The 13,569-nt window shown below is 42.9% G+C and overlaps 1 protein-coding gene across 2 annotated transcripts in view; it reads left to right on the forward strand.

Annotated features, from left to right (window-relative positions):
• The window catches only part of PKIB (cAMP-dependent protein kinase inhibitor beta), a 74,373-nt gene that overhangs the window by 15,624 nt on the left and 45,180 nt on the right, over positions 1 to 13,569 (forward strand). Inside the window, exon 6 of one of the 2 annotated variants that reach the window (XM_086876915.1) lies at positions 4,268 to 4,598. The gene's annotated coding sequence lies outside the window, so the exon portion shown is untranslated. Of the gene's footprint in view, positions 1 to 4,267; positions 4,599 to 4,987; positions 5,132 to 13,569 lie in introns of those variants that run through there. The other variant, XM_086876916.1, reaches the window with a different exon arrangement.

Consider the following 13,569-nt stretch of genomic DNA (forward strand, 5'->3'; position numbering starts at 1 on the left):
AGCGTAGAACAAGTACTTCTTTTTATTTTTTTCAAACACACTGGCTAAGGATTTTATTCAGTGACTCTTTTCTTGTTTTGTGAGACAGAAGTTGAATCTGGATGACTTTCTTTAATATCCTGTGATGGGCCTTTAGGTAGTTATTGATCCTTTTAATCTCAAGGTAGTTGAGACTCCTTATAAAGGTCTTCAAAGCTCTTACCAGAAAGACACCTAGACAGAAGCATAAATGAAATTTAAAAGTCTACATAAAGTGGACCATTTACATATGAAGGTGCTTGATGAAGCCTCCAGGAGATGGGAAGAGGCACAGCTTCCTCATAAGAATTATGCAGTAGAATCACACAATATAGGAGCACAGAATCATTTAGGCTGGAAAAGACATTTGAGATCATGGAGTCAGCCATTAACCCAGCCCTGCCAAGTGCACCACTAAACCATATCCCTAAGCACCACATCTGTACATCCTTTAAATACCTCCAAGGAATGGGGACACAGGCACTTCCCTGGGCAGCTTGTTCCAATGCTGAACAACCCTATTGGTGAAGGAAGTTTTCCTGATATCCAATCTATATCTCCCTGGTGCAGCTTGAGACTATTTCCTCTCCTCCTACTGCTTGTAACCTGGGAGAACAGATCAGACTCCACCTGGCTACACCCTCCTTTCAGGTAGTTGTAGAGAGTGATAAGGTGTCCCTCTAGAGCCTCCTTTTCTCTGGACTAAACAACTCCAGATCCCTCGGCTGCTCTTCACAGGATTCGTGTTCCTGCTCTTTACCAGCTCCATTGCCCTTCTCTGGACTCGCTTCAGCACCTCGATGTCCTTCTTGTAGTGAGAGCCCCAAAACTGAACACAGAATTTGAGGTGTGGCCTCACCACTGCCGAGTACAGCAGGACAATCACTGCCCTGGTGCTGCTGGCCACACCATTGCTGATATATGCCAGAATTGTATTCGTTTTGAGTTATTCATATGCCAAGTGATACTGTTTTGAGGTTATTTTTAAGGGGATTGTCTCAAATACAAATAGCCTCTGGAGCCCTTCACCTAGTACCTATTTGGTTAAGTTTAAAAAGTATTTGAATGGCAGATTTACCTCCAACTTAGTGGGACAGTTGTTCAATACCTGACCTCACAAGATACTTCCAGGTGAATAGGACTCAGGCAAGCTGATTTTATTATTTATTTTCCTTATATGAGGTTTTTTCCCCTCCTTCCAACCATTCAATATGGGATAACTCCGCAGATCTGATTTTTGTAAAGAAAGTGGATGGATATGAATTTCTCCAAGCTCTTTGGTAGAGAAACTGCAAAGAAGTTGCATTATCACCTCTTTCATGGCCTTTTTTGTGATCCTCTTACTCCTTGGTAATCCCTCAGCTCTGCAGATTCCTAGTTCTTGTGGTCTAAGGTTTTATGAGTAACTTTTATACTTGCCTGTAGCAAGTTGTTCTAAAAACTCTTATTTTATATTTTTAAGCCTAATTTATTTAGGTTTAGGATCTGTGTAAAGTGCCTTGTTGGCACATAAGTTCTGCTTCTGGAAAAATGTTTTCTACATTCAGATAAAATCTGTTCTATTTAGCTTTGTCATCTTATTTATCTAAGAATCTTTGGGTTTTGTTGTTTGTTTTATTTTTCCCCAAGGAGTAATCATTTATTCTGCACCTCTTAAATTGATGCTTTTAAGGAGTCCAAAATGTCAGGTTTCTAAAATCAGCAATCTAGCAGAAGGGAGAGAGTTCAGAAGCCTTTACTGTGGCAAGATTCTGCCTCCAGCTTAAAAGGCAGCCTCAGCCTCTGACACATTGCTACATCCAGTACCTTGGCTGCACAGCTCCTATGAAAACCCAACTCATCAAAGCTCAATCCCCAGGGAAGGGCCACTGGCAGGAAGTTTTCTGCATGGTCCATCCAGTGGTTTTCTACATGATGCAGCAGAGAAGGGTGGTGCTCCTGCAGCTCCCCTGCTCCCCTGGTGTAATCCCCTTTTTCTTCTGGCTGTACCGCCACTGCATGCTGCAGAGAGCAAAACAGTCATACCAATCTGATTTTTTTGTTTAATTTTCACTTTATTTGTGTCCTGTTTATCTTTAAAATTTGAGATGCCAAGTGGAACATGGAGCATGGCCACAGGACTAGCAAGGATCTGGGCCACTGACTTTGTTCCCTGTCTCCTAGGCACTGCAGTAAACCATAATCTTCATAAATTTCACAACCGAATTCAAAAACAGTTCATCTACAGTATTTTCCTCACTGGTTTGTTTTCCTGTGATAGCAATTGATTTCATTAGAAGTATCTTTGGAAATGTGAAACTTCCAACAATATGTACAATATGATATAAAGAAAGATGGTTTTGGCATGAATGTTGCTAAAGTACATTAGGATTTTTTCCTAATCCTCCAGATATTTAAAAATATAGAAACTTCACAGGGCTACAACCTGAAAAGTTTCTCAGCAAGACTTACAAATACAAAATCTTTTTTTCAAGTGACACTGATTTTGCTACAAGAAAGGAGAAAATAAAGAAATAGCGGCTTTTAATAAAGAAATGAAAGAGAAAGCCAATTGTGGCTCTAAGTAGGGAAGCTCCACATTTCTGTCAAGGCATGCCCACAGCAGAAGCTAAATTGATCCCAGCTGCTTCAAAGCAGCTTTCCACCACTGAGCACCACTGAGGTATCTGATTCACTCCTTTGCAGAAAGGATTTTTCTCTCAGTGCCACACTGGGAACACGCACATCCCTGAAGAACTCGTTGTCATGGAGTAATCATCTCACTCAGCATCAGTGGTTCCTCCAGGCGTTCATGCTGGTTCTGATTCAGAGCAGGTGTCTGAAGTGCTCCACTCCAAACCCCACACATGAAATCCCACCTGCACACAGCATATGTCAGCTGCATCAGGAAAGCTGAGGAGCATCTCCTGCTGCCTCAGAACTCCTACCACTGCCTCAGCCTGAAGGAGTCCACAGGTTGGATCATCTCTCAGACCACATATAGGTGGGCTAGAAGGATGTCAAGGCCTTCATGCACCAAGCTAAGTGCAGGACAGAACCTTGGCACTAATAGCAGTGTATTCTCCTTAGCTCATGTGTTCTCACACAAACAAAGCCCTGAGGGTGACCAGAACACACTTTTCCCCGTTTCCACTGGGAAAAGGAGCTGCTGAATGTAAATCTATGGTACAAATACTAGTTTTGTGAGAGAATAACTGCAGGATCATTCTTCTGAATAAATCTTCCTTATAACCCAGAAAAGGAAAGACATCTACCAGTTATTTTTGTCATTAAGCTAAAAATAGTACTCATAAGAGGGTTTTTTTGAGAAATCAAACCATCTACCCAAATAATTAAATAACTGGCAAAGAGTCTAATCACTAAAGGAGATACATCAAATTATATTCTAAGAAAAATATTTTAGAGGGAGTATTGGCAGGACTCCAAACTACAGCTCTTATACTTTAAGAGGACATTTGGAAAGATCTAATAAAAATGCAACATAATCAACCAATTCTAAGCCATCACCTGAGTTACTTGGTGTTTAAAGTTCCAATTGTAAATAGGATTACTTTAACAACATGGCTTAAATAATGTTAAAAATAGATCCTAAGTATTCTAGGTCATGCCAGAAATATGTAAGAAGTAAAACCAAGGGATTTTAGGTTCATGAAAGCCAACCTCATTTTCAAAATGGAATAGAATTCTAATCCTCTGTTTTTATTTCTTATCATAAATAAATATGATAAAAAGCTTGCCATGGCTTGTAAATAAGCACTGAAGAACACAGGTAAGGTACCCACTTTTGTCTGCGTTTGTCTGGTTCCCAGAATATAAATGGAAAGTTTCTGAGTATAAATGGAAAACCTCTGTGCAGATTCTCTTTTCAGTTGTCTCTGACTGGATCTAGGAAAACGGCTGGATGAAGTCTCAGATATAGATATAGATATAGATATAGATATAGATATAGATATAGATATAGATATAGATATAGATATAGATATAGATATAGATATAGATATATAGATTGTAGTGTGGTTTTCAAAATGGGTTAAAGTGATTTCAAAATAGATAGTCTAGAGTCCTTTTGGTACAATTAAAAAACAAAAACCAATTAACAAACCTGTGCTATGCTCAAAATGTCTAGATCTTTTGAAAAGCTTTCAATGCCAGATTGGTATAATGTGGTAGAATATGCCTGAAGATGTTAATTTTGTATTTCCACCGAAACAAAGTCTTCAAGATAGAGAACTCTCATCATTCCTCACAGGGCACCATTTTAAGCGGCAAATGGCAAAGACTGCTGGTTTCAGGGCAAGGTTGTATTTTTCCAAACTCCTGCACGAAGGCATGTCCCAGAGTCCAGCAGCCTTGAAAGAGGCGTGCAGCTGCACCGCGGCCTCTCCCTGTGCGACGTAACAAGGCTCGGAGCCAAAAAGGGTCACATATGGCTACATCCAGGCGCCAACTTTTTGTCACACGCTCGCTGCTTGCGTCGGGCAGGAGTGGGAGGATGTCCTGTGTCATTTTGCTGTGCAGTTCGAGGGACTGCAGCCAAAAAAAAAAGGGGAAAGAAAAGAGTGAAGTCAGCAAGGCTCCAGGTAAGAGCTGTTATTCCTATTGTTTTTAGGGCACCGGGACCTGCTCTTTCCCCCCGACATCAGTTTGCAGAGGGACAGCTCTGTGAGGGCCACGGGGGACAGGGACCCTGGGCAGGTGCGTCCCTCCGCGCTTGCTGCAGGGAGGGAGCGTCCCAGCCACGTCCCCTCTCCCCGGCAGCGGCAGCCCGGGCCCGCCGGCGCTCGCTGTTTTGGGGAATGGTGCCCCACGCCCGCCACCTCCAGGCCCGGCAGCCCCTGGGGCCCGGCCCCCCCGCGCTGCTCCGCGCCGGGACGGGCTGCGGGGACGGGCGCGCCGGGGGCGGGCACGGCATCCCGCCGCCCCCCGGCACGGCATCCCGGCACGGCATCCCGCCGCCTCCCGGCACGGCATCCCGGCACGGCATCCCGCCGCCTCCCGGCACGGCATCCCGGCACGGCATCCCGGCACAACATCCCGCGGCATCCCGGCGCCCCGGGGCACGGCCGCGGCTCCCGGCGCAGCGCGATCCGAGGGCAGGCACCTCCGGCGCCGGGTGAGGGCGGCGGCGGCGGGCGGGGGAAGCCGGGGCCGGGCGGGAGACGAGAGTCGCGGGCGGAGCTGGGTCGGCCGCCCGGGCCGGCTGCCCGCAGGGAACATCCCGCAGGAACATCCCGCAGGGAACATCCCGCAGGAACATCCCTCAGGGAACATCCCGCAGGAACATCCCGCAGGAGCGGCGGGGCCGTGCTCCCCCCCTGCGCCCGCAAACCGGAGCGTTCCCGGCGAGGCGGAGTGCCCGGGTACCGTGTGCGTCCCTGCCGGCCCCAGCCGCTCCGGCCCCGGGCAGCGCTTCGGGCATCGAGGGGAGCGGGGAGAAGTTTGGAGCAGAGGGCGAGGAGCGGTGAAGCTGCTGGGGAGCGTGGTCCTGGGGATGCGATGTCCCGTGCCCGACCACCGTGTCCCAGACGCTCTCCGGGATAGGTCACGGCTGATCTGCCTGCGCCTCCCTGCCCTGGCTGCTTCCGCAGTGACCAGGTTAAATGTGTCTTAGTGCCAGGTATTATTAACCTTTAGTGGAAGCCGCTAATCGGTGCCATTCGTACACAGGCTGTCTCTCATCGGGGAGGAAACTGAAATTACTTTTTCTCCGGCAGAAAAGCAATCAGAAGTGTGCCAGGTGCGAGTTTTAAGCACGTCTCCTTCCTGAAAGTATGATTACCCGGTCAAATTAATCAGTGGTGACAACACGAATGCTAGAGAGTAATTTACTGCTTAGATACATTACAACACATTTTTGAAACATAACCGTTGTGCATAAAGTCCATAATTTAAATTGCTCAGAAAGATAATGAACAATTAACATGTCATTTGTTAATGCAAAATGTATTCCTAGAAAACTAGTTGAAATACATTACTGACTTTCAGCTGTGTTTGCAAGGAATGTCCTTGCAAACTTGTACTTAGATCACATGCAAGGCAGGAACTTTTTTTCTTTCTAATTGCCACAGAATGTTGGCAGTAAGAGAATTGTTTCTTAATCCAGTCATATATGATTCTTCTCAGCATTTGCTGAAGTTATTTGTGGACTCTGCAGAGCAGGCAAGTGTTTTTAGCAGTGAAAAGTAAAAGTATTAAAAATTCCTGAAGCAATAGCTTTGGGGGCATTGTGGTTAAGATTGGTTAATGTGGAAATATACAGGGCATATTGACTTACACACTATAACTTCATCACCTTCTGTATGTAGGGAAAAAAAACACATTTCTTGATGAAAAATTGGATCAAAACAGAGACCTTAAAAACAGCTGAAGGAAAGACAGTGACACTTTGTTTACCTTTTCTGACTATAAAAGTCATGGGAATGAGAGTGGTCTGAGTTACTGACATTTTTTGTTTCAACTTTTGTTTCTCTTTGAAGTTTTGAACTTGAGTGTTTATGCCATGATGGTTTTGAAATACTACATTGTGGTTGATAGCAAATACTTACATATATGAGTAAGTATTTATTTTAGCTATAAATACCCACATAACTTCTAAAAGCACATACTTTAGTGTACTATTAGAGTGAAGGTTTAGGTTTAGTTCCGTACCTTGGGTTTGTAATATACCTGTTGAAACAGAGACCAGCTTTTTTTCTTTTGGTTTGGTTTGGTTTGTTTGTTGTTTTTTTGTTGGTTTTTTTAATTAGATGTGTTATGACAGTTACAAATTAAGACAAAACACCATAACATATCAGTATGCTATAAAAATATACATGAATTTCAAAATCATGACAAATTTAAAAAATATTTTCACGATGCAAATCATGAAATGCAGAGAGATAGAAACTCAGTCACTTGTTAACTCGGTCATGTTGTTAATCTGTCTGAAAGTACAAAATTGTTCCCTTGTGTCTGTTCACTGACTGTCCTGTTAACAAATAATATTTTTTGTTAGTGTACTAATGAAGGTTTTTAATGACCCTTTCAGAATGTAACTGCTTCCTTCAGTTTCTAAAACCTGAGATGGAAAATCTCTGAGGAATCATTTGTATAGTTATCTCCATCAGCTCACGATGATATGTTCCCTGAATTCCTGCTGGATTTTTTGCTGTCCTTGGTTGATTTCTCCTCCTGGTGAAGATGCCTCAGGACCACATTTGGTTCTCTGGGCTTGTCTTCCTCTTGACTGGCTTTGTGGGCAAAGTGAGGGAAATTGGTGTGTTCATCACCACCAGAAGTGGGGACTTCTTGATGTCCAAAGAGCCTCCATGCACTGCAGCATCTCCCTAGGGTGCACCTAACTTTCTCAAATAGTTTTGTGAGCAGTGGAACAGTTCAGGATTTTGGATTGATTTTTTGCATCCTGTAGCATCCAGACTGGCCACTCAGACCTACAGGATAACCCCCAGCACTGAAAGGGGAGAATTACAAAAGTAAATCCAAGTGATCTTGTCTGCTAGAAGTATTTAGACAGTCAAACATCTGTGTTAGAATGGATTAAGATTCTGGCATTTGCGTTTTTACAAGGGGATCATCCAGATTTCCATTGCAGCCTAAGAGTATGGCTTAGCAGAAATCCTAGAAAGTCAGAAATGGTGATCTGTTTGTGAAAAGCTCCCAAATCTGGCTCTCCTCACGTGAAATAATGTCTTCTGTACTTGACTTAAAAATTCAGGTTTTAAAAGTTTTTCCCATTTTAGATTTATGTTTGTTATTTCTTCCCTTCTGTCCTGACTATATTAATTTCAGCCTGGTTTTCTAAGGAGATGAAGCTGAAACAATAATAATGCTTTCTGACTGACAGCTCCCCTCATTGCCTTGGTGTAATTTTTTTTACCCTTAGGGATTAATTTCTGCCAATATAAACAGAAGAGCAGAGATTTCAAAGTGATGAAATCTTGCAAACCTCAAGACTTCTGGTGACCAGGGAGATGAGGGAGATGCGATTGATGCCCCCACTGAAGAAAGAGCTGTAGTAAACATTCAAAGTAATAGACATCAGAAAATATGTGTGGATGCTCCATAGGATGCTGAGCTTTATAACTTCTGCTGCTCAAGGCTTAGTGATTATATTTTTTCAATTTCTTTGCTCCATGGGAGTGCACAGTTGTGGAAGTTTTGATCGTGCCTTTTCTTCTCCATAGTCCTCTCAAAATAAGCTAAATAGGTCTCAGATGTTTCTGATAATGAGTTATGAATACAGACACTGTCATTCCTCGACTTCATAAGCTGATGTGTTGCTTTCCTTGTCCATAATTTAATACTTCTTGATACAGGGTTGATAGCCAATGGTGCAGTAATTTTCTTTGTTGTCTTGACTCAGTGCAAACACTCGATTACTGTGGTCACAATAAAACCTAGGCTCTTCCACAATCAGTTTCTCTCAATTGCTTACAAGTTTTTGATTAGAGTGTAATTTGCTTCCTACTGCCACTGCTGTTTCTTCTGGTTAAGGCTACATCCGAACATCCTCTTCTGCTTTCTCTGAACAGCAGGATGCTGTAACACTCTCCCCATATCACGAGAAGGATAATGGAGGAGAAATATGAAAAGGTGTTGTGAGTTTATCTAGCAAGACCTTTATGAATACATGTGCTTTTATTGACTTTTTTGGTGGGTTTGGTTCTGATTATTTGCTCTGTTACAAAACTGAAGAGCTGTGTGTACAGGTAATTGCTTATTTTCTCCTTCCTTGTCTTGCCAGTATTAATAGCATCACAAAACTTGTCCATCTTTTCTCTTTCATTATCTCCCTATAAAATTACTGTGGGTAGGTTTTTTTGATGTTGGTTGGGTTTGGTTGTTTTGTTTTGGTTTTGTTTTTTTTTTCTTTTCTTTAGAAAGATTTAATCATGTATTAATTTGCTGGCTTTGTTCCTGCTGTAGAAATTGTGTCAGCTGGCCTTGCTCTCTGGGCATGAATATACATATAAAAGTGAAATTAATTTAGTAAAGTGCTCACTGAATAATGTTGATTTCTTTGAAAATATTTTTCTGCATTTACATTGCACAAAGCTCCCCTCTACATCTTTTATCGTTTATATCCATTGAAGTTTTCATTCCCCACTAAAGACACAGCACCACCATGCTTGTATGGCAATTAAATATGACTTTATTCTCTTGTTTGATATCAACAAGAGGAAGGATGAGGTGCACAGTGATTTTTTTTTTCTGGGAACAAGCACATACACATAATGTCTTTCCCTGCTTCATCCTCTTGCCCTCGGGTGGAGCCAAACTTTCTCCCCTGCTGCAGGGACCTGGCCTCCTGGCAGCCCCACAGGGCTCTCCCTGTGCTCCAGGTAGCTGCCACCCCGCACTCTGGGCTGTGTGCCTCCCAGCTGGGAATTGTCAGAGACAACTCCCACAGCAGTTTCTCACCACTGGTTGCATCGCTCCCAGAAATGTGGGATGTAGCATCGTACGTAGGTGCTACCCAGTCTGCTTCAGTTCAAACGCATCCGAGGGATGGCTCTTAAAACCCTGCCAGTGGAAGTGTTTAACTTGTGCTGTGGTGAAAGATTAGGTAGGATGTGCAAACTTGTGCCCTGACCTTGGCAGGGCAGAGAAGGGCGGTGACATCCTGCAGAGAGGGAGTGTGGCCTCTGCCCAGAGACCAGGGGGTGGGCTGGGGTGGGCTGGGAACAGTCCTTCACATGGTTTAGCTGTGGCTGAGGCAGCTCATCTGACTACAACCAAAAAACATACTGTCAGCAAAGGGAGGTGATGATTTTACCAGGGTCAGGTTTGCACTGTACGAGGGGAGACAGACCTTGAGCAGCCTTTGGGTGTGCAGCTCTGGCCAGGTGCACCCAGGCTGAAGCATTTTGACAGGAGGATTTCAGCTGGCTTCCCAGAGCACAAAAAGCACTGAATATATGCAGCAGAAGTTTTCTGCATGTCTTTGCTTTGGTATGTGGCACACATCTTTCCATGCTGAACCCAGAGGTAGTGGAAGTTTCTGTGCTGGGCTGTGCTGCAAGGATGCAGCTCTGAATTTAAAATCTTCCATTTTCTGTGTCCCTAGGAATATCCCAGGAAAACAGTTGCAGATCAGGAGCACTTGCTTTTTTCTTTTTGTTTCTTGTTCTTTTGATCTGCAGATTAAACAGTATTTACTACACACATAAAAATAGCAAAGCTATCTCTGTTGTCTTTCCCCATCCTGTCCACATATTCCACCCAGCAGTGGAAGGTGAACTGAGTTTCCAGTACATAGTGATGTTTATGCCTGCAGTTCTGAACACCTGCTGAAGCAGAACAGAGAGAATAATTTATACTGTTTTCCAGCTCCCATGGACAAATGGGTAGCCTTTTATTTTACCCTTTTTCAGTTACCTTTTCAACCAATTCAACATTGCAGCCTTCACAATAATATTCTATTGGAAATCCAGAAGTTTGTCCATAGGCTCCTGAGCAACCTGGAACTGTGATTAGTAATGCAACTTTTCAAGGGTTGTTGAAATGCCCTTGGAAGATGTGCTGCATTTAGCACCACACAGTTCGGTTTTCTGTCTGTATAAAGTACTGCTCTTTGCTCGGGCTCAACATCCCTTTTAAGTTTTGTTTTGCCTACTTTGGAACCTTGTGTCATTTGTATCCTTTAACTGAGCGCCTGACCCATTGCTATTTTGTATCTTCTTCATTACAAGGTACCTTGGTCTTGCTCAGACAGATGCAGAGGCATTGGCAGCTCTTAAATATTTCATATTAACTGATGAAAGTGCTCTGTGGTATTTCACTGAGTGATGACAAAGAGATTGTCATTCAGATGACTCTGTACCCTTACTCTGCCTCATCAAAAATAGCTTTAGTTCCTGGGCAATACATGGTATGCTGTGTTCATAAGCAATTTCTATCTACATAGGTGGATTTTATGGTCCTTAATTAAGGGAGTTTCTATTAGTGTTGGTAAGATTTGTCCTGGAAGTATATATGTGGAGACCTTGCTATGTCTCTTCCATCTGTTTTAGATGAGGTTTGGTTGGGTAAGAGAACTAAAGGAAGCAGAAGACGGGAAGATGATGTCTATATATTCTGTCTCTGAGTGGACAAGCAGTTCTGAAAATAGTGTTTGAACTAGAACTTCCCCCATAGTACCAAGTAGAAGGAGATGATTTGCCTGAAGTATATATATTTCTCAGGGCTTAGCCAGTTGTGAATAGCATTGTTTGCTTTGGCAGATGACAAAAAGGTGTCAAGCAATCGTGGTACTTCATCTTGATTTAAGTTCACAGTACAGTGGGAGTGCTGAAATTTTTCTGCTGTTTGTATGAATAGAAATTTTGAGGACTAGCTTTATAAACTGCTATGAAAATGTAAAGGAAAGCCACCCTGGAACCGAAGAGAAGGGCAGAAGTCTGCAATTCTGTTGCTACTTCTTCCAGAAGATGGATGGGATTATCCTACAGAGACAACCTGTAATGGCAAGACACTGATTTAGGTGTAACCCTGCCTGTAGCAGAGCCTTGGGGACACAGGATTGAGGTTCCCTGGACACAGGGAGTCAGATGATGCTGTGGAGTGTGTCAGTGTAGTTCACCTTCCCCGTTTCCTTGCAAACAGGATGCACTCTCCTCCAGGAAAGGAGCCATTTTCTAGAGTATCAAAGGTGTGATGGTCATGGCTGGAGCAGTTGCCCCATGAGGAAAGGCTGAGGAAAGGGCTGGCTCAGTCAGGAAGAAGATGTCTCTGGAGGTGCTGACAGCAGCCACCACGGGGAGAGAAGTGGTCAAAAACAGAGAGCCACAGACTCTCCGGGGGCCATCAGCCGGACCAAGCCAGAGAGGTTCAGATGTGCACAAGGAAAAGAATCCAAGGAAGCAGAGGTGTGGGCTGGCCACGGTGGCTGTGCCAGTTCTGCTCTGGGGAGTTCCAGCCCCAAGGGAGCACAGCTGTCATCAGCCTCATCTGGCCTTGGTGCTGGGCCAGACCAGGGAATCCTGAGCCCCATCCAGCCTGAGTTGTCCCTTGACCCTGTCATTCCTGTGCCTCTGAAAAGTTGCTGTGAAGCCTCTGTTAACCATCTACACATAAAAAACATAACAGGGAAGAGGAACCTTATTTAACAGACTGAAAGAAGGGCAGTTGACCGTACCTTTAATAAGAAATAACAAATAGATGCTAACAACAGCATAGTGGTTTGCAGTCCCTGCCTTAAAATATCTTGCTAATACAGTCTGCCTTAGATATGGTTAGATTCAGTGTTGTAAAGCAATTTCTAAATGTACTGCATGTGATCTGTTTCAGGCTTCAAGTCTAATTCAGTGTGCTGCAGCTATTGTTCACTTAAGAAAAGCTTTCTCCAAGGCACAATAAAGTATAATAAAAATGCAGGGACTTCTGCAAACATGTTTTGCTAAAGCTTTAATGTGATATGTTCTGTGTTCAAAAATGAAACACCGAGCCTACCGCTTTCTTGGAAGTAGGCATCATGTGCAATGGTGTGACTTTGATGTTTAAAAGAAAGGTCCCTAAGTGGGGATGGGATTCTTCTAATGTGTCTCACTTGTTTTTCTTCTTGGAAAGGTCAGGTATTATAAATTCTGTTGTTACCACCTTTCTGATATTTTCTCTAAATTTCTTCTCAGAAGAGCTGGATTGAAGTGAAACCTCTTGGTAACAAACCCTCCAGAGAAAACAGCCACTGACTAATCTATTATTAAGACTGTGAGTTGCTTCTGTTTAACAAAAAAATACTAAAGAACCATGCCAAAAAGTAAACTATAAGCAATTGCTTCTACAATAGATAGAGTTTAATTTAAGCAAACATCAAGCAATAAGCTCCTCTCCATGTTGTCAGAGCTGTTTCATAAGCAGTGATTGAACATGTGTTCCCTGAGTAACATAAAAGAGTTGGCATTAAGGAGCCAGTGGTGCTTTCAACCACTTCCCCTCTCTTCCCCATCATTACTCAGAACCTGTCACTAAAAGTGCTTGCTGTTTACCTCAGAGAGCTTAAAACAGCTTAAAAAGATGAATGTGTGAGGGTTGGAGGAATATTTGTTTTCTTTCCCCTTGAAGTTGCATTTGTTTGCTGGAAAAGCTAGAATTGGAAGGAATTAAATTGAATAAAAATAATTCTTAGCCAATTTCTAATGGAAACTGCCTATTACTGATGTGATTGGAAGGTCTCCTCTTTAACACAGAGGGTGTTTATCATAAGACATGATGCTTTTGGGAAAAAAGCATCACTGAAAAGGTAATGCTGGCTTTTTCTGTTCTGAATTGGTAGTTTTATTATTTACAGTTTGAAGAGAGAGTACATGCTGTCCACGCTGTTCCTTTTATTAATGAGTAACTCACTTTTATATTCTTCTCTCCTTCTGGTTTCTCATTAGTTACAGGTAGCTGGAAGTAACACTCCAAAGTAAAACAGAATAAATTGGATGGTGTGTTTCTCAAACAGATTTCTCAAGAGACTCAGTCTGTTCTGTTCTAGTGAGTTTTGAAGATAAAAAAAAATAAATATTATGATACTAATATTATTATACTAATTCATTTAGCTTCGCG

Source organism: Cyanistes caeruleus, chromosome 2 (genome assembly GCF_971803275.1).
Source record: "Cyanistes caeruleus chromosome 2, bCyaCae1.hap1.1, whole genome shotgun sequence".
Lineage (NCBI taxonomy): Eukaryota > Metazoa > Chordata > Aves > Passeriformes > Paridae > Cyanistes > Cyanistes caeruleus.